Genomic DNA, 20,237 nt, shown 5'->3' on the forward strand with positions numbered 1-20,237 from the left:
TCCACCACAGCGAGTTTTTGGTCTCGGGAGTTTGCGGAGGTGATACCAATCCGGACATTGGTTACCTCCGGGCATTCGCGTTTGATGGGCTCTTCTACCTCGTTCTTTTCCGTGAGACAGTCAAAGTCTCGGATTTCTAAAGCACACATGGGTTCCAGGCTAGCAACCAAAGCTTTTTCTCCTAGAAGCCCCTTGACTGCTTCACAGAACGTGACTTTATTTATAGTCTTCGGACCTAGTTCGACTAAGACTCCACCACCCTTCGTTTTACGTATGGAAGACACCTCCGCTCCGTTGTCTTCGGGTTTGATTTTGTAACGGATTTCGCTGAGGACTTCCGCAAAAGTCTTACCTTCCGTCGGCTTAATAAGCAAAGCGGGCGGTCTAGTCCTCCTTCGTCTCCCCACCTTTTCTTTTGGCACTCCGTCCTTCGTGTCCGCCTTAGTTTTAGGCAGAGGTTTTTCTAATGGCGCGACGTGTTGTTGTCTTTTGATCCTCTTCGCCTTCTTCTTTTCAGCCCTGGAAAGTACCTGAGTGAAGTCTCCTTCAGATGTTCCTTCCTCCTTTCGTTTTTTACCAAGTTCACTCTGCAATGGGCTATCAGCGTTTGGTACTCGTGGTGTTCTCCTCGGGAAGCGCAGTTGTTTCTGCTTCCTGCGGATTTTGTCTTACTTTCTCTTCCAGTTCCATTAGCCCCTTTTTCACCCCCTTAGCGACGTTTTTCTGAAGGAACGTCGAAGATCGCATGTGCTTCACAACTGCCGTGGATTTTTTAATAAGTCTTTCCTCTTCCGCTTGCGCCAGAGTAATCGACAGTCCTCCCACTCGGCTTATATTCGAAACCATTTTGTTAGTTTCGGCAGTTTGCACTGTGCCTCTTTCCCCAATTACAGCACTGTGCGGTATGATCTGGGTTCCTATCTATGTTGCAGGTGCCGCATCACTTTCCGAGTCTTTCTCTCCGTCTGCGCGTCCCGATGTCTCGTCGGGTGTTTCAGCCCTTCTTGCGTCCTTCGCTGGGTGCTGGGGCGAACGGCGCATTTTCGTGCTGCGAATAAACGCAGCCAGCTCACTCTCCATTTCCACTATCTCTTCGTTTCGTTCGTTTTTATTCTCCATTTGAGTTGTTTACCAGCGCATCATGTGCAAGGGAGCGGGCCGCAATAGTCAGAAACGGGTATACCCTCGGGGACACAGCCCCTACCCCAGTTCCCTGAGGCCTGACCTACGCTTAGCTGATCCCGGAATTCACGGACGGATCAGCGCTCGCTCGGGGCAACGCGGTCTACTAACGCCGGTTCAATGCACACTACCCGACCAGGTCCCGAAGAGGCTGGCTCCTGATACACGCCACAACTACCACCTTGGCAGAGCTAGGCTCACATCACCCCATCGACGTCGACAGGGAGTTGTCGACGGCTCCGGGGACTCCCAGTGTGTAACGGCGTGTATCGGTCATTACCAGTTCTCTCTTCACCGAGAAACTTTCTCGAGGCTACTACCTAGAACGCAAATCTTATGCCAGCTACTTGCTCGGGCACCTCGGGGACGCCATTCCCCGTATCGTAAACGACCCATGAAGGATCGTTGACGATCCCTGAGGGAACTGGATGGCCACTATAATATATGGTGTAGCGGCTCTTCTCCAGGAAACCGGTCCCTGTCCAACGCATCTCCTGTAAAGCTGTTACATCAGCCCTATATTTGGGGCAAGGTATCGGCTAGCTGCTTAGGAGCTTCATCTCTATACAGGGAGCCGACGTTCCATCAGAAAATGCGCAAGTGGATTGTTGAATTGGATTGTTGGGCCAACGATTATTGTTATTAATTTTTTTATAAACAGTGGTGAATTGTCACGGAAGGAACCTGTACTGTCCGTGGCTTCTCAGCATCTTTATCATTTATTTCTGTTTGTCTAATGAAGTGCGGATGAGAGATTGATTTCCAGGTCTGCAGCATATTATAGTTTCGACTACTCAACTCCATTCAACACCTCCATTACCTTCCTATTTGTCATTCCGACATTCATACATTTTAAAATAATAATTCTAAAATGATCATTTTTATTTTCGTTTTTTACAATTTTTTTCTACAAAACCCTGTCACCTTTAAACTTCCCACAAAAAACTAAAATTCATTTAAATTTCAAGGCTAATACAGAAGCTTTCAAGCAATTTTTGAAACGATCACTAATCTTGGTTGTTATTCTTTACATATAGTTTTAAATCATGCTGCATATTACGACATGGAATCCTAACGCTTAATGCATTTTTGACTAAAGCTAAACATTGCGCATGAGTATGCGAAGATCTAGTTAGATCGCTGTCCGGTTGGAAACCAGTGCTCCAATATTTGCGGGCGGGCTGTCACGGTCAATCTCGTCATCCTTTTAGGTTTTTGGTATAGATCGCCCCTCTTGGTCGTCTCTTGCCACTTAGGATGGTCTTTGACCACCGCCAATACCAAAAAATCGTTACAACTGCAGAGGACACGACAAGTCATAAAAGCGATCGATGTTCGAATCTGCTGAAACCAGAAGCGCACACAAAAAACCATGCCCCATGAAATGGCAAAATCGAAAAATTCAATGTCTCGCATGATCAACAAAGACTTAGGACTACAACAAAAGAAGTACGGGACGTTTGCTGATACAGCCTAAACAAAAATATCGTGGTAAAATGCAAAGCGCTTTTGCAAGAGTACGCAGGCTAAAAGTTTTTTTCCAGACAAGAGTTATTAAATAAACATAATAACAGAGTTTATCCCCGATCGTCAAAAGAACCATGAATACGAGTACCAACAGTCAAACGAGGCCCTTGCCTCAATGACGGTTTGGTGAGATATTACCTAGGATGATCTCGCCAGCCTCCATTTCTGTCAAAAAAGGGTTACAGCAATGTACCAAGCATTTCGAAGCCTTTGTTATACCTCACAGTGAATCCATTTTCAAAAATCAGCATTGGGCTTTTCAACAAAATTCTGCGCCGGTAAACAACACTTGCTCAGCTCAAACCTGGCTTTCAAACAACGTCCCTTTATTTTTCCAAACAAATGGCCTTCTGCTAGCCCAGATCATAATCCTTCTTACTTTAAATTATGGTCATCTTTAGGGCCCATTGTGGGTTCAAATAGATATCCAGTATCTACACGACTAAGAAAGCATTAAAACGAGCAGCGGAAAATTTTACTAGAATCGTAGTGCACACTGCAATAGATAACTGCTGCAACCGTTTCAAAGCTTACATCAAGACGAAAGGAGGTTACTTCATTGTATGTTTGTAACAATGTTTATAAGAATACTAAGTATTTGCCGTGGTCATTGCCTAAAAATATAGTGGTTGCTGGCGTAAAGTTTGTCTAGATATATATCCGAGTTATCAGAATCTCGGCAGATGCCGGATTGTACCTAATACTAGCACTAAGTGCCAAGTATTTAGGCTCGGACGATCCTGCCTACTTAAAAACTAAAGGGGCACTGGTGGTGGTGGCCGGTGGTAGGTCAGTGGGAGAATCGGTCGAGTACTCCCCGCAACATCGAGCACATATGCAGAATGGTGTACTTCTGCATCGTTTGAACCAGACTGTGCGAAAGTCCCAGGACATCAAGGGAAGCCATCAGGGATTTAGGTACAATACCTGTAGCTGACAATATTATGGGAACTACAAGCACCAGTTCGAGACGCCAAATTTCTTTGATTTCCCGAGCCAATGGCTCATAGTTCACCTTCTTCTCCACGTATTTCCGTTCAATTTTGCTATTATGGGGGATAGCAACATCAATAATATACGCGGAGCGACCCGTCTTGTCAACTAACAATACGTCAGGCTTGTTGTGTGCGGTATGGCGATCAGTCAGAACTTGCCGGTCCCAATACATGCTGTAAGCAGAACTATCAAGTACTGGTTCCCGCTCATATCGGTAAACCGGACATGTTCCCGTGATCAGCCCATACTTATATGCAAGGTTTTGATCGACAAATGGCTGCCAAAGACAAGTCACGTGTTTATCGTGCATTGCCTTCGACTTCCATTCATCGATCCGCTCTTGGTCCGACTTCACCCCACTCAGAGGATTGAAAGATCGATCCTTCAAGTTAAGTGGAATCAGTCCACAGTCTGCCTTACAGACAGCCGCATGCAAGGGACTCGCCTGCTCTTTGCTGTAAAAATAAGCCCGCAGCGAGTGGACTTGGCGATGATGTTGTGCCGCCACGTCAACCACGCCCCTACCTCCGATGTCACGAGGCAGGTTCATCCGCTCCACGGCAGACTTTGGGTGATGCATTCGGAATTTGGACATAGTTGTCCGTATCCGCCGCTGGACGTTTTCCAGGTCGGTCTTCGTCCACGCCAATATTCCGAATGCATAAGCCAGTGAAGGGATAGCGAATACATTCAACGCGCTTATTTTATTCTTCCCCGAGAGATGCGATTTCAGCACCAGCTTTACACGTCTCAGGAATTCGGACAGCAGAGCTTCCTTCAGATCACCAACTCGAGCATGGGTTCCTTGCAGAATTCCTAGGTACTTGTATGTAGAAGTCTGTCTCGGTCATAGCTTCGATGTGGAGGTCATGATGCTATGTCCGGCATGCGGCTCGTGATGACCTTTGCGGATGGCTTGGGTTCGACACTTGTTTAATTCAAACTCCATCCGAATATCACGGCTGAACATGTCTATTATTCGCAGCAGACTTCTAAGATGGTTGTCAGTACCAGCATACAGCTTGATGTCATCTAAGTACATCAAGTGTGTCAATTCGCACTTAGCACGTAGACCATACTTTATTGCAAAACTACACCCTCTAGCATCATTCAGTAGCCATGAAAGGGGGTTCAGTGCCATACAAAACCAAAGGGGACTCAACGAATCCCCCTGGAAGATGCCCCTCCGTATACGGATGGGCTCTGAAGTATTAGCACCCTCAGATGTACGCAGCGACAAGGTGGTATGCCACCCTTTCATGACTGTCGCCAAAAACTTTATTAGTTTCGGATCAATGCGGTACAGATGTAGGATGTCGATTAGCCAGGTATGCGGAACGCTATCAAAAGCCTTGGCATAATCGATATAGCAGCTGAAGAGGTTTCTTTGGCCTCTAGTAGCTTGTTCTATAACTACCGAGTCGATAATGGGTTGCTCTTTGCAACCCCTTCACCCAACTCGGCAGCTCTTCTGCTCCTCGGACAGAATATTGTTGGTCTCGAGGTGCGCAGTGAGGAAAGGTGGAAATTCCTCCGGTCGACTCATGACCTCACTGCGTGCCAACCGACTGTGTACGCTGGTAAATTTCTTATACCAGAAATTCTGCACCCGATCCAGACCTGGGCCCCTCCAGTTCTTCGAGATGTTTATGGCTCGTCGAACTTCCTCTTCGGTAACATCCGCGAAATTCATGCTAGGTGTATTGGCATGGCGGGTACCTTCGGCGGTGATCCACTCAGCATGCTCAGCATGCTGGGCAGGTAACCCCCAAAGTCCACCCCAATACACTTTCGCTTCCGTCACCGAGAACTGTATTGTCTGGGCGCTCTGTTGGGATTCGTTGAGAGATTTGAAAAAGCTCCGCTGGTTCCTCGCGTATGTTGCATTCTGGACACGTCTGGAACAACTTTCGCCATACCGTCGTAACCGACTGCATATGACAGAAATTTTCTGTTTTAGTGTGTCCAGAATTTCAACAACGGGTGTCTCACAGGGGATGGCATAGTTCCGGTAAACCCTCTGCTCTTTATTTCTCACCCGTCGGCTGGCATTGCCAGTGCTGATCTGAATCAGTCTAGCAATGTCCTGCCTTAGTGAGTCCCGCCGACGTTCCAGACGAATTTTCCATGGTGGATCTCTTTTGTCACTCAAACCAATAGCACGAAAGCGAATCTTCTGACCGTGCAATCTGATAGCCGCAACTGCACCACAATACACAAGTGATTGTAGTTGCAGCAGCGACATATCAGCACACAGTCGAGATGCAATCTCATCATTGATTTGAGATAGAATTCCCGGAGTTGCTGGAGATGCATAGAGCCTGGGAATACCTGGTCCATGCAAAGGATCCATATCCGAAAATTCTATACACGCTCTTTGGAATTCGTCCCGAACCTCAGCGGAAACCTCAGCTGGACTGTGGAGAAGAGTGCTGTAGTGACCGCGGCTGCGCGACGGGAGCGGAATTTCATTCGGCTCTTTCTTAATCAATTTGCTTAAACAATGCATTTAATAGTGTGCAATTGCCTTAAAGTTCGCCGCAGATTGCACATTATTCAATGTATTCAAGCGAATTGATCTTGACAGGAGGGGAATGATTTGCCGCATCCGCAGGCGCATGCGTATGTTGCCGCAACATTGCCTAGCGAGTGAGAAAGGCTATGTAGCGGGAATAGAAGCGGTGCACGAACAAAAGGCAGCGAGAATGTTGCTGGGAGAAGGTTTTTGGCGGGAAGGAAAAACAGGGAGTTTGGTTTGAGAGCTGGAGGACAGCGGTTCGGAGAGCTTCTTGGTGGAGGAAAGGAATTTTGGATAACAGTGGAGATTGGTTTTGAGAGGTTGAGTGGAAGACGGAGGAAAAAGAAGCAGCGAGTTTTTCTTGGGCGAGAGAATCTAGGAGAAGGAAAGGAATTTTGATAACAGTGGAGATTGGTTTTGGAGGTATAGTGGAAGATTTTTCGCGAGCAAAGTAAAATAATTGAATCCAAAGAAATCGAAAACCGTATCGTGCTAAGCCCTAACGCAAGGGCATTGTAAACAAAGATTTCGTGATAAGTTCAAATCGTTAAAAGTATTTCAATCGTTGACAAATGTTAAATGCATAGTGAATTAGGGCAAGGAGGAGAAAAACAATTAAAAAAAAAACAGATAATTGAAGTGTCGGATGAGTAAGTTAATATTTAGCTGCCGAAGTAAAGTATCGGAATTCCCGCGCCGTGTATAAACAAAAAAAGAAAAAAACACATAAAAAGTGAATTAACGCTAGTTTTTTTTCTAAGGACTATATAATGTGTTATCATTAATTTTGAATTTTATGAAAAAAAATATAGATACTATTATAGAAGCATCAATCCGAGCTCGGAGTGACATCAAAGTAAGTTATTCGTTTATTTTCTTTTCTTCTTCTATTTCTTTTTATAATTATTATTTTATGATTTTTATTTTATTTGATTCTTTCCTTTTGAGTGTTACATTTTAGTTATTTTTATTTCAATTTTTGTCTTACTATGTATTGAAGCTGAATAAGTAAATAACGATGGAATAATTTGAAGTGGTTTGAGGACTTCCTCCCCTTAGTTCCTCCTTACTCCCGCGGAATTCCTATTACAAGGGACATCCTCTAAAAGAATAACTGGCCGGAGGATGTCGAGGAAGGGTGGGAACCTCACCGGCCGCGCCTCGTTCAAGATCTGAGGCGGAAGGGACGGCAATCGGGAAGGTGATCCGTCGTGGATTTTCCACTACTTGATCGCGGCACTCGGGTCCGGAGACAAACGGCTCCACGCGCGCGGTCGAGCCGTTTTTTTTTATTATTTTTATTTTCCAATTTAGCTCGCGTTCTGGTTTTATTCGATAGGCCGTCGCGAATTCCTACGTAAAATTCGATTTTAAAATCCGGTGCGGACCCACGCACCGGTAAAGACACGTTGTTTTTAGTAATGAAGCGTGAGGGATCAAAGCGCTCAAAGGACCCCCCCACATTCCCGAGCCTGGCTAGCACAGAGGCGTGCAAGAACGTGTCGACCGAGAGCTTTGATAGAGCTGCAATCTTCGTGGGCGGACCTTCACGGTCAAATTTTGCCAAATTGTTTAGCTTTTTGGGATAGCTCTGCCCTCTAGGTCGTTATCGGCCACTCAAGGGATCGACTTGATCTCCTATCTCCATCTTATCATTACAAATGGCGCCCAACGTGGGGCCAAACATTTCCTGGATTCAAGCCTAATTTATTATTTACAGGTTTCCTGAATCATGTGGAAGATAGCCTATTCCGGCTCACAACTTCGTTTGGTGGTGTCGGATAGAGAATCAATAGATTCTCAATATTGTTCCCGGCTAGGCTCCACGTACACTTGTCTTCAGATTTTTAGTTTTAGGTTTCACGCCTTTTTCCCCGGAAGCAAGTGTTCCTAAGCCTCAATTTCCTTTCCCACCTTGTAACGTAGAGTTTCCTGCCCTATCCTTGGTAGAATACCATAAGAGCTAGTCGTTTGTTGTGTTCGTCTTGAGATACGTCTCGTAGGTGATTGCCTCCCAGAAGTCTCTGGATCTACGGGCCTTTGCGGCTATAAGCTGAAAGGTATTGCCGTCCGAGCTTCTGAGGAGTGTCCTTCCCTACCTTTATGTGAAATGGCTATCTCTTCGTTTCGGAATTTTGAAGAAAATTAAATATTCTTTCTTCTTCGTAGGGATGAAGTGACGGGTGAGATGGATCCTTGATGGAATACTGAGGTAGTCGGCTATATGCTGTGCCGTTCCGTCCTCAATGATTCATCTTCACTTTGTTCTCTGATTCCAGACGAGGAAGATTGAATTCTCGCGTTCCCTTTTTGCTTGTTCTTTTATTTAATATTCTGCGACGGGGAGCAACTCGATTGTTGTCTCTTCATGATGAAAAACACTGTGTGTGGAAGTTTTCTGCACACAGATGTGAAAAAAATTTATGAGGTTGGGATGGCATTTTGGTCATCCGAGAGTTTTGCGGGAGTTAAATATGGAGTTGAAAATTTGGATAGAGAGGAGTCCTCATAATTCATTTTTTTTTCCTTTTTCGTTCTTGTTTTTCACTATTTTCTTTCTTTTGCCTTGTTTTTTTTTTGCTTCTTTTTCTTTTCGATTTCATTCAATTATTTTAAATTTTGTTTTGCTTTCTTTTATATATTTCGTTTTTTTTTTCTTTTCGCTTCTTTTTCCTTTTTCTTTTTCTTTTTTCTTGGACTTCCTTTTGGTCGTTTCCAATTTTATTTTCTTTTTTTTTATTTTAATTAACCACATGTCTCATCAACAAGATCACTGGTCTCGCGACCTTTATCGTCTCCCTTCCACGCTACCTCCAGGTCAATGGAGCTCAGCTGAGCTTGACCTGCCAGCACGCCGTGACGACTGACGGTGGCATGAGGCGGCGAGGAGAGATCCTGTGGGTTGGGTTGATCCTTCCACGCGGGATGCTAGGGCGACGGACGCTTCACGAGTTGAAGGATTGGTTCGAGAGCAATTTGTCCCGCTTCGAGACTCGAACCCGAACACGCACTCAGTGCATCAGGCAGCTCAACATCAGCCTGCTTCAACTCGTGCAGTACATTTTGAGGACAGACGTGACTATGGACAGAATAAAGATAATTTTTATATACATGACCATAGACGTGACATTGGTTTTTACGGACTTGACGACAGGTCCGGATCCGAGAACTTTCAACGACGTGACGACAGATCCGGACTCGACTATATGTACAATTTTACTGTTTCTGACGATGACGATTTGCTGTATGGATGCCAGGCACGACCGCTTAATACAAAATCAGCGGATCGTGTTTATTCAATTTTGGCATCCTGGGAGTTGGTTTTTGATGGCACATCAAAAACTTTGCCCATCAACCAATTCTTGTTCCGCGTGGAGGCTTTGACCAACACAACCCTACAGGGGGATTTTGGCCTGCTGTGTACTTATGTACACACCCTTTTCAGAGACAGAGCAGCAGATTGGTACTGGGACTATCACCAGTCTGTCGGACGAATCGAGTGGACCTCTTTTCGTGAGGCTCTTCGCCATGAGTTTATGGATTCTCTAGATGACTGGGATATCCTTGAACTGATGCGAGACCGCATGCAAGGTCCATCCGAAGATTTCGACAGTTACTATAAAGCTGTGCGTTCACGAGGCAACTTCTCTATTTTCCGGCTAGTACGGTTCGCGAGCTGCGTAAGTTGGTACAGCAAAGCGAAATTTTAGAGGAGCGTCTCTCAAGCAGGCTCTCTCACCAATTACACAGCTATTCTGCTGAATCTGAAGGGGGTGTTGACATAAGGGGCATCTCAGGAAATCCTCAGTCTGAGATTCAAGATCGTGATTTGGACTTGGTCTGCTGGAATTGTCGGCAGATTGGACATTTGTTTGAAGACTGTTGGGAGGATCCCAAAGTCTTTTGTTTCGGTTGCGGGCGCCCGAACACTCGTAAGCCCGTATGTCCAAATTGTCGAGTTCCAGAGCCCAGCCCCAGTCATCAGGGCGTTCCTGCATTGGACGGACGTGACTGCGCAGGCGTTGCGACAACGTCTTCCACAGTAACTCCGAAAGTTACCGTGTTGAAGCGGTCCGATAACTTAAACATGACCTACCCGGATTTGACCCCACCACCAATTGTTTCAAGGAAACCGATGCTTTCGGTTCTGAGGCCGTTGCACGTAAGACTGCAACAATACCAAGCGGCCAGAGAACGGATTTTCGGAGTAGCAGAGATGGCGACGAAAAAACCGAAGCGTTCAACTCTTCGCTTACGCCAATATTGGATGCGAATAATGCGCAACCGTCGTCTTTACTACTCTGCCATTCTCACGAGTCGGCCCAATAATGATATTCGCCCGTATGCGGATGTCACAGTCTTGGGTGAGCGTGTTTCGGGACTGATTGATACCGGAGCCACTGTAAGTTGCTTAGCTTCGGATTTCGCCCGGAAAATTATTAACGACGGTCGGTACAAGTGGGAGAGATTACGCATCGATCTCAGGACAGCTGACGGGACTAGCCACTCGACAGTAGGCAGAGTGTCAGCTGACATCACGTTTCGTGATCGGACGGAATCGATGTCGTTCCTCCTTATCCCGTCGTTAACGCAAAATCTTTACCTTGGAGCTGATTTTGTGCGCAAGTTCGATCTCGCACAGGACTTATTTGTACCTTCCGTTTGTTCTATCGAAAATGTTGAGAACGTCAATCAACACCAGTTGACGACACACCAGCGAGCAAGGCTCGATGCTGTCATTGGCAGTTTTCCATCTTTCGAGTCGGAGGGCTTAGGACGTACAAGTCTCACGACACACGTCATCGATGTCGGCGGTAACAAACCGATTAAACAGAGACACTTCTCAGTATCTCCCGCCATCGAAAAGCTCCTCTACGAAGAGATTGATAGGATGCTGGCTTTGGGAGTCATCGAAGAATCGCAAAGCGCCTGGTCTTCGCCAGTTACCCTTGTGGTGAAACCTGGTAAAGTGCGACTTTGCCTTGATGCACGTAAAGTGAATAGTGTAACAGTGAAGGACGCTTATCCTTTACCTCTCATCGAGGGGATTTTCAGTCGTCTCCCGAAGGCTAGATTCATTACGAGTTTAGATCTGAAGGATGCGTTCTGGCAAATTCCTCTGGATGAGGCGTCCAAGGATAAGACTGCCTTCACCGTCCCAGGTCGGCCACTCTATCAGTTTGTGACCATGCCGTTTGGGCTCTGCAATGCACCTCAAACCATGCAACGACTGATGGATAAGGTCATCCCTGCTCACTTACGTCATCAAGTCTTTGTATATTTAGATGACTTGCTGCTTATTACAGAGACCTTCGACCAGCACCTGCTGCTCTTAAGCGAAGTGGCTCTCTGTATGAGACGCGCTGGCTTGACGTTGAACATCCGGAAGAGCAAGTTTGTCATGAAGGAAGTTCGATACTTGGGGCACATCATCGGTAACGGGACGATTTGTACCGATCCCGACAAGGTACACGCCATTAAAGATTTTCCGCGGCCGAAAACCGTCAGGCAACTGCGGCGGTTTCTTGGGATGTGTGGGTGGTATCAGCGATTTGTGCCAAATTACGCTTCGCTGACTGCACCGTTGACAGACATGCTTCAGAAGAAGCGTCAGTTTTGCTGGTCTGAGGAAGCTATCTCGGCCTTCGACGCTCTGAAAACGAGTCTCTCCTCGGCTCCAGTTCTGCACAGCCCCGACTTCTCCAAGCCTTTCGCCATACATTGTGACGCAAGTCAACATGGCATAGGAGCGGTGCTGATGCAGAAGACAGAGGAGGGACATGAAGTTCCTATAGCGTATATGTCGAAGAAGCTTACACAGCCTCAGCGAAACTACACTGTCACTGAGCAAGAATGTCTGGCAGCGGTGGAGGCAGTGCGCAAATTCCGAGCGTATGTTGAAGGCACAACATTCGAAGTGGTAACTGACCACGCTTCGCTCAAATGGCTGATGAACCAGTCCGACCTTCACGGCAGACTGGCCAGATGGGCATTGAAGCTTCAAGGATTCTCGTTCATCATTAAACACAGAAAGGGATCACAACATCTGGTCCCGGATTCTCTATCTCGAATGTATTCACCAGCGGAGGTGGATGCTTTGGAGAGAAATGGGAACAACGCAGACGTGGATTTTAATTCACCACATTTTCGGTCTGCGAACTATTTGCAATTAATAGAGCGTATTAGGGAGAATTCCAACAAACTCCCTGATCTGCAGGTGTGCGATGGATTGGTATACAAGCGAACCAATCATGCTTCAGGAGATGAGATGCAAGAACAACAGGCTTGGAAGCTTTGGATTCCGGAGGAGCTGACGATGGAGGTGATCACCCGTGCCCATGATCATCCTTTGAGTGCACATGGGGGGGTTGGTAAAACCTTGGGTAGACTGCGGTTGTGGTTTTATTGGCCTAAAATGGTTTCACAGGTCAAGGACTATATCCGCAATTGTGAAACGTGCAAGACGTCAAAAGCTCCCAACCAAACGCTCCAACCTCTAATGGGAAAAGCGCTCATCTCCGATCGGGTATTTCAACGTTTGTATATCGATTTGATCGGCCCATACCCCAGATCTCGCGCCGGAAATATCGGAGCAATAGTCGTTCTCGATTCTCTCTCAAAGTTTTCATTTGTGGAGCCGATTAAACGGTTTACCGCAAACGTGCTGACCGAATACTTGGAGAAGAGAATCTTTCATGTGTTTGGAATCCCTGAGTCGATCACATCTGATAATGGGGTACAGTTCAAATCCGTGGCTTTCAACGATCTTCTGAACCAGTATGGCATTCAACACATTTACACCGCTTTATACTCCCCGCAGGCAAACGCCTCGGAACGAGTGAATCGCTCACTGTTGGCTGCTATACGCGCTTATATCGGTCCTGATCAAAGAGATTGGGATAACAAGTTGTCATCCATCAACTGTGCCTTGCGTTCAGCGAAACACGTCTCGATAGGGACATCACCCTATCACGTCGTTTTTGGGCAAAGCATGGTCACCCATGGGAGTACCTATGCCCTCTTACGACGCCTGAACGCCTTGCCTGATGCTACCTTGGAGATCTGTTCTCAGGATAAACTTGCTATTCTGAGAGCAGAGGTTCAAGGGCGAATCCTCCAGGCAAGAGAGACACAGGAAAGGGGTTACAACTTGCGATCCCGAGCTCGTGAATTTCAGGTCGGAGATATCGTGTATAAGCGGCGCTTCAACTTAAACAGTGCAGCAAAACGATATAATGCCAAATTGGATCAGAAGTTCGTGAAGGCGAAGGTCATCGGTCGAGTCGGAACGGTTCAATACGAGCTGGAGGACATGGAGGGTCGTAACCTGGGCATCGCTCACGCGAAGGACCTCAAGGCCTAATGTGGGTTTGGATCTCGGTCTACCTTTCCTTGTAACCGCCAACACCCAGCCGCTATCAGCAGTGAGGCCCTCACTGGTCTTCAGCTTTCTTTCCTCGAGCGAGTCTCGAAAACCCAGCTGCCCTGTAGTGACCGCGGCTGCGCGACGGGAGCGGAATTTCATTCGGCTCTTTCTTAATCAATTTGCTTAAACAATGCATTTAATAGTGTGCAATTGCCTTAAAGTTCGCCGCAGATTGCACATTATTCAATGTATTCAAGCGAATTGATCTTGACAGGAGGGGAATGATTTGCCGCATCCGCAGGCGCATGCGTATGTTGCCGCAACATTGCCTAGCGAGTGAGAAAGGCTATGTAGCGGGAATAGAAGCGGTGCACGAACAAAAGGCAGCGAGAATGTTGCTGGGAGAAGGTTTTTGGCGGGAAGGAAAAACAGGGAGTCTGGTTTGAGAGCTGGAGGACAGCGGTTCGGAGAGCTTCTTGGTGGAGGAAAGGAATTTTGGATAACAGTGGAGATTGGTTTTGAGAGGTTGAGTGGAAGACGGAGGAAAAAGAAGCAGCGAGTTTTTCTTGGGCGAGAGAATCTAGGAGAAGGAAAGGAATTTTGATAACAGTGGAGATTGGTTTTGGAGGTATAGTGGAAGATTTTTCGCGAGCAAAGTAAAATAATTGAATCCAAAGAAATCGAAAACCGTATCGTGCTAAGCCCTAACGCAAGGGCATTGTAAACAAAGATTTCGTGATAAGTTCAAATCGTTAAAAGTATTTCAATCGTTGACAAATGTTAAATGCATAGTGAATTAGGGCAAGGAGGAGAAAAACAATTAAAAAAAAGACAGATAATTGAAGTGTCGGATGAGTAAGTTAATATTTAGCTGCCGAAGTAAAGTATCGGAATTCCCGCGCCGTGTATAAACAAAAAAAAGAAAAAAATACATAAAAAGTGAATTAACGCTAGTTTTTTTTCTAAGGACTATATAATGTGTTATCATTAATTTTGAATTTTATGAAAAAAAATATAGATACTATTATAGAAGCATCAATCCGAGCTCGGAGTGACATCAAAGTAAGTTATTTGTTTATTTTCTTTTCTTCTTCTATTTCTTTTTATAATTATTATTTTATGATTTTTATTTTATTTGATTCTTTCCTTTTGAGTGTTACATTTTAGTTATTTTTATTTCAATTTTTGTCTTACTATGTATTGAAGCTGAATAAGTAAATAACGATGGAATAATTTGAAGTGGTTTGAGGACTTCCTCCCCTTAGTTCCTCCTTACTCCCGCGGAATTCCTATTACAAGGGACATCCTCTAAAAGAATAACTGGCCGGAGGATGTCGAGGAAGGGTGGGAACCTCACCGGCCGCGCCTCGTTCAAGATCTGAGGCGGAAGGGACGGCAATCGGGAAGGTGATCCGTCGTGGATTTTCCACTACTTGATCGCGGCACTCGGGTCCGGAGACAAACGGCTCCACGCGCGCGGTCGAGCCGTTTTTAAGGTTTTGTGTGAAACAAAACCTTATTAGAATCGATTCGATGTCTGTCTGTCCGTCTGTCTGTCTGTCTGTCTGTCTGTCTGTCTGTCTGTCTGTCTGTCTGTCTGTCTGTCTGTCACAGCCGATTTATTCGGAAACGGCTGCACCGATTATCACGAAAATTGGTAGGAGTATGTGATCTGCCGTTCCCTTTACATGCAACAACTGACGCCATTTTATGTTAAGTTTAAGGGGGGCTCCCCATACATGTGAAAGGAGGGTGCAAAATTTTTTTTCATAAAATGTGGCCATGTGGGGTATCAAATGAAAGATCTCAATTAGTACTTTTCGAAACTAGTTCAATATTTGATATTGGGTGAAACATAGGGGAGTGAGGGCTCAAAATATGACCCCCAAAAAGTGTAACAGGTCTCGTTCTCAGAACCTATCCAACCGAAAAATCTGAAAAAAATCTCAGTAGTGCATCACTACAAAATCTAGGCCTCAAAATATATCCGGTTCCGATATCTACACAAATAAAGTTAATAATAGTATATTTCCACATTTTAGAAATTTAGCCGGCACCCCCCTCATGTTCATTCCAGAAGTACAAAATTTGGCATACGTATAATGAAGAACATAATCCACAATTTGGTCAAGTTTGAAGAAAATCCAACCATTATTAACAAAGTTATAGGGGGTGAAACTTTACAATTTTTTGTGAATTTCGTGCACTCTACAACCTGCATGACGTCATCATGACATATCAATTTGTCAATACCACAACGAAGTAGGTTCGTATGAATTGGGTGGAAAAGAATTATTTTGTTTTAGTTCTTTAATCATTTGTATATGAATATCAATTATTCCAACGAGACATGTGTGTATGTAGGTATATGGTATATGCGTGCTAATGAACTTTGCGGGTAGAGCCTAATTCAGATAGATATGAGAAGTAAATCGGAAATATGGGTGCGATCAATTTATGTACGTGCATATATGTGTACAGTATTCGAAAATAGGCAGTTTGTTTGTTTAGGGTGAGCGTAACATCTACGGCTGTAATATGTACGTATGTATGTCTCGTAATTTTGTAGCTTTATACGGGTAGAAAAATATGCGTTGAAATTTCTTAGATAAGATGAACACAAAACCTTTATACCCGAAGCACGAGCTTCCGGTATTCCGACTTGTTTTTTATTATTTTTATTTTCCAATTTAGCTCGCGTTCTGGTTTTATTCGATAGGCCGTCGCGAATTCCTACGTAAAATTCGATTTTAAAATCCGGTGCGGACCCACGCACCGGTAAAGACACGTTGTTTTTAGTAATGAAGCGTGAGGGATCAAAGCGCTCAAAGGACCCCCCCACATTCCCGAGCCTGGCTAGCACAGAGGCGTGCAAGAACGTGACGACCGAGAGCTTTGATAGAGCTGCAATCTTCGTGGGCGGACCTTCACGGTCAAATTTTGCCAAATTGTTTAGCTTTTTGGGATAGCTCTGCCCTCTAGGTCGTTATCGGCCACTCAAGGGATCGACTTGATCTCCTATCTCCATCTTATCATTACAGTGTTTCGGCGAGTACTGAACCTGTTACCTGCAGTGCGGCGTGGTGTTGTTGATGCCGCCGCCTCTGCCCCCATCGACTCTCGGTCACCAGTTTCCCCGATGACTTCAAGTCGAACACGCTCCCTGATGGTGGCCGCGATTGTGTCGCTGCGAGTAATAAAGCGGTGCTGGTCTGCGACTCGCTGCACAGTCACGTGCGCGAATTGCGGGAAACGCTCGACGAATCTCTGATGCAACAAGGGGCGGTAAGATATTGTACCCGTCCCCGCCATTATTTCGTAGTAGGAGCGGATGATGAAGAGGTTCATTTCTTCAGTCCATTTCATCCGCTTCCTACGCGAACCTGCTGAAGTGGTCGCTACAGATTGTGGCGAAACAGCTGCAGCAGCGGAGCTGTGCTCCTGGTTATCGTGGCGCCTAGCGGTTTCGACGCCGTGCTGTCCATTACGAGAGCCCGACCCAGTCACCAAGTCAGACGACTCCCGCCGGTTATCCGTACCGGACTTTAAATTTCTCCTTCTTCTCATTGTTGGTGGTGCATTTTATCCCTAGTTGCCAGGTGTTGAGATAGCTTCCTTAGTGAGTAATCTGCAAGACTGCAAAGTTCCTGCACTTTCCTCACCTACCCCCTGAGACGCTGCGGTGGCGTACAGCCATTCAGACTGAAGCTATCCATCCCTTTCACAACCGGGCTTGGGACCGGCTTCGGCGGAGTATTAAGTATATTATTATTAAAGTTAAATTTTGTAAATGATATGTATGTATACATCGTACAGCACGCCATTGCAAATCAACACCATTTAATTCTTTTGCGTTTGTTTGTTTTCGGGAAAACCCTAACTCTAACCTCTGGGAGTGCCTTAATTCTGATCAATGGGAGTTATCCTTATGCCAGGACCATTCTTCTTCACTAGTTGAGTTCACATCTAAAGGGATTTTCAATTTGTTGGATATTCATTTTTTTACAAAAAAACAGTGGACCAAAGATTCTACCACAACAAACTTTGCACCAAACAGTCAAATTATGGCTACTCCTGAATACTTTTTGGACAAGCGCGTGATATTTTACCCTACCATATGTCACTCTGATAATAGTTGTTAGCTTCTCTGGAATGCCCTCCTGCATAGTTTGCCAGATTATTATTATTCTATAGAAGGTAGCTGAACTGCGCCCTTAAAGAAATATTGTGACCCTTTCAGTGGTTATAATGCTCTTATTATAATACTATAGTCAGTTAAGGAAACTGTCAGAAAGTTTAATATATTTCCTACTTCCAAGCATTTCAATTTGGTATCTGGTATCAAGTCTTTTCCCAGGTGCCGCAACCTACTTTGCACAAGTGCTGGACACTGTCCCAGAATGTGTACGAAGGTTTTGACACATTCCGCACAGAACGTGCAGGCAGCGTCCGTAGATATCCCTAGCTTCTCCGGGTGATAGTTTAGGTGGCAGTGACCAGTCAGTATTAACACTATAATCTGGAGGTTCTTCTTAGTGAGGTTTAAACAGTTCTTTGTGCGTTTGGGTTCGTATCCCCCCGTATACACCCAAGACTACTCCATTTCTGGTAAGTTCCCTCAGCAGATCGCATTAACGACTCCAGAATGGCTTCAGGCCATGTAGCAGCATCCCTGTTGCCTTTCTGGCTAGTTCATCCGCTGCCTCATTGTCTTCCAACCCCAACATGGCCTGGAACCCAGAGTATCCATACATTGTTGAATTAGCCGAACGTTTTCAGTTTGCTAAGGCATTCCCATTGTGTGAGCCGAGCGTATTCAGTCTTTCAAAGCATTCCCGCGCCAGTTTACAATTCATCTGGTTGGACCTAAGTGCTACGCTTGCATCCATGCCCTTAGAATATATCCCACCATTGTGCTGCCCCTTATCACTCCTAGAAGAGACTCTAAGATGATTCCTAGGCTCCTCTGGAGTAGTGCTGGGAGGATGCCATCTACTCCGGGTGATTTCAGTGGCTTAAAGGTTTCCACCGTTCGCCTTACCTTAGCTTCCGAGCATTCCTCTTTTGTTAGTTATTGCGATGTCACCTTCCACCGTGGGATAGGACCCCGGGAAATGAGCCTTGCGAAGCTGATGTACCCCGTTCTCCTCATTCGCATCTGTCTCCACTATATCGAAAATTTTCATTGGTACATAACGCTCTATAATTGTATTGGGGTCCCTAACTTGGACCGGAATCCGACTTTCCAAGTGAAGAGGGCGCACCTTGCGATAGCGGCATCTCCACAGTCCCACCATCATACTTTGCTTCGTCCCAGAATGCCTAGCTTATATCGTTGGAATTCTCACTCAAGTTGGACCTACCACTACCGTCTTCAAGGAGGGTGGGAACATTCCTCGCTACACCAGTAATTCGAGAGAAACAAATTGCCGGATGATCCGCCGATCAGCCAATCCAATTAAGGGATCGAAGCACTTCGCGCAACTTCAGCCACCAGAAATTCACTTCATTTTCGTTGGGTTCCTTCTTCGCCTTCTTCGACGGCGGATTCCTGTTTTCTGGTCCGCAATTGCGGTCGCTGCTGCTGGAAGCACTTACTTGTTTTTCGATATTTGTTACTTTTGTAAGTCGGTCTAAATAATTATCCTTCGGAAATTGTTCCCGGAAAATCCGGGTCCAAAATGTAAGCGCGATTAACGGTAAAAATATACCCAGTAAATCGATAATGACGCGAACCAGACAATTTCAATCGACTAGTCCACACCAGCTGTTTCGCTCCTCCTTCCTCTTCGAAGTACTAAAACGAACTCCCATATCCAGCTGATAAGCTGTCCTTCTAATTGGCGGTCCCGATCCCGCTTGATTCCGCTGAACACGACCTTGAACTTTAAAATCCTAGTCGGCTCAAGGACAACAACATCTGTACCCTATTGCATTGTATTATGCTGCATGTGAAATCCCACTAACAACGATCAATCCCCTGCCTACATCTATGTATCATGGGAAAGTTTATGAGAGTCAACAAACGATTGACTCGTTCAGTTTCCGCTTGCACCATTTGAAAACTATTAACAAAATAAAATTTGGAATTTCTCAAATCAAATTAGGTTCTTGAATTTAACGAAAAGCGACCAATTGTTAGGTTCTAAGCTAAGTGATGTGAAAATGTGAGTGAGCATTATTGAATGCACTCTTCTGTCGGATTTTACTTGGTAAAGGCGAATGACATACCCCCATGTTACAAAGCGCAATGAATTATCCCAACAACCCAACACGAAACAATAAAGAAACAAATCAGAGTGAAATTATGCGGTATTTCCAACGATTAATTAATTGAAGTAATAAAAACTTGTTGTTTCTTTTTCGTTGGTGTGGGTATTTATTCTTGCAAATACCGATATTTCGGGAACCCCTTGTTCCCTTCACTTGTTAGCACTGATGAAGGGAACAAGTGGTTCCCGAAATATCGGTATTTGTTAAAGTTGATTCGCATGTTATGATACTACATGCTATACGTACTATACGAACAAATCTGTGCAATAAATTGAAAAATAAATGCTTTACGTCTTCCTTCGTTGCAACGTATAATACTTTATTTAAATATTTTTAAAAGTTTACATTTTCTCACCATTTTCTTTCTATTTTCAG

General features: G+C 45.2%; 1 protein-coding gene across 3 annotated transcripts in view; it reads left to right on the plus strand.

Moving 5' to 3' along the window:
- LOC119649072 (ras-related protein Rab-37-like) overlaps positions 1-20,237 on the plus strand; it is a 201,512-nt gene that overhangs the window by 173,591 nt on the left and 7,684 nt on the right. The gene's annotated exons all lie outside the window — the stretch shown is intronic.

The sequence above is a fragment of the Hermetia illucens genome, chromosome 2, assembly GCF_905115235.1.
Source record: "Hermetia illucens chromosome 2, iHerIll2.2.curated.20191125, whole genome shotgun sequence".
NCBI classification, from domain to species: Eukaryota; Metazoa; Arthropoda; class Insecta; order Diptera; family Stratiomyidae; genus Hermetia; species Hermetia illucens.